Source organism: Chiloscyllium plagiosum, chromosome 29 (genome assembly GCF_004010195.1).
Source record: "Chiloscyllium plagiosum isolate BGI_BamShark_2017 chromosome 29, ASM401019v2, whole genome shotgun sequence".
NCBI lineage: Eukaryota > Metazoa > Chordata > Chondrichthyes > Orectolobiformes > Hemiscylliidae > Chiloscyllium > Chiloscyllium plagiosum.
The window spans coordinates 17,237,381-17,239,176 of NC_057738.1; positions in this window are offsets into that span (position 1 = coordinate 17,237,381).

Consider the following 1,796-nt stretch of genomic DNA (forward strand, 5'->3'; position numbering starts at 1 on the left):
CATTTCATGAAGAGTCTTGCGCCTAGTAACTGGTGAGAGTTTAGTCACTGTAGCTGCCTTACTCAGAAGATGAAGCAGATACTACAGAAGACAAGGAGCACTCAGCTCAGATCAGATGTCACAGCCACAGGGACCCTCATGATGTGAGAGGTGTATAGGACGTCTAGAGCTTTTCTGCTTAGTCCATTTGCCAGAGATGAGTGAGACCCCATATGTTCCAGGATGCTGTGATGGAAGTATTTCAGATACTGGAGTGGGACCTGAGGGCTACAGGAGTAAGAGGCCATTCTCTTCCACTGGTTATGAAGATGACAGTTGCTCTGAACTTTTATGCAACTCAGTCATTCCAAGGAACAGCAAGTGACCTGTGTGGGATTTGTTAGTCATGCATCCACAAATGCATCAGGATAATGACTGATGCAAATCACAGGTTCATGATGTTCATGGCATTCATCACTCAACCCCCTGACTGTTGCAGAGCACAGAATTAACGCTGCCTATGCCTCAACCTGGGCTGTAGGTGAATGGGGGGCTGCTGAAAATATGGTTCTACTGCTTGGATGGGGGGGGGGGGGGGGGGGGGGGGGGGGGGGGGGGAGTTGGAGGTGTTCGACAGAGTGTGTTGTATTGTTCTCGCATGTGAGCTCTGCACAATTGGAACAGCAAACAAGGCACTAAGTTGGATGCTGAGGAACTGGAGGAGCAGAAACAGTCTCCCGAAGGAGAAAACAAAGACTCTGGGGAACAGGAAGCTTTCCTTGTACATGACAGAGTTCAGCTGTGCTGGATAGTACAAGCCAGACAGGACCTCAGCCAGTTCCACTTCCAGTGGTGAAAGCTGGCAACAGTGTATATTGTGGATTATAAAATAATTGTTGGTCATCATGTTAGATTTGGTTTGCATTGTGGAGGTAAACACCCATCTCTATAGGTTTTGTTTGTGTTCCCTTTGGTTCTCTGCAAACTAAAGGGTTCATACTGGGATTTTTCCAATTGCTTGACTGTGTGTAATGTTCTCCAATTGGATTAGTATACACATGATAATGTTTGGATTAAAACAATCAAAAGTTTAGGAATTGTAACAGGAATAATAATGAGTATCCTCAAGTTGGGTACAGTTTAAGGAAAGGAAGCTGTAGGATCTTTTAAGATCATTTAATTTGCTAGTTAAAGCATTTGTGTCTAAATGCTACTAATTAAAATTGCGAACGCAAGAACATGAGAAACCAGGAGCAGGAGTAGGCCGTCTGGTCTGTTGAGCCTTCTCGGCCATTTAGTAAACCATGGCTGATCTTTTTGTGGACTCCACTTACCCGCCCATTCACCATAATTCTAATTCCATTTTTGTTCAAAAACCTATCTACCTTCGCCTTAAAAACATTCAATGGAAAGAACCTTCCTGCTTCAATTTTATCAATTCCCTTCATAATTTTACATGCTTCTATAACTTACCCCTCTTTCTTCTAAATGCCAATGAGTATAGTCCCAGTCTGTACAACCTCGTCTCAGCTTAAAAATGTGTTGCTGGAAAAGCGCAGCAGGTCAGGCAGCATCAAAGGAGAAGGAGAATCGACGTTTTGGGCATAAGCCCTTCTTCAGGAATGAGGAGGGTGTGCCAACCAGGCTAAGATAAAAGGTAGGGAGGAGGGACTTGGGGGAGGGGTGTTGGGAATACGATAGGTGGAAGGAGGTTAAGGTGAGGGTGATAGGCCGGAGAGGGGGTGGTGGCGGAGAGGTCGGGAAGAAGATTGTAGGTCAAGAAGGCGGTGCTGAGTCTGAGAGTTGGGACTGAGAAA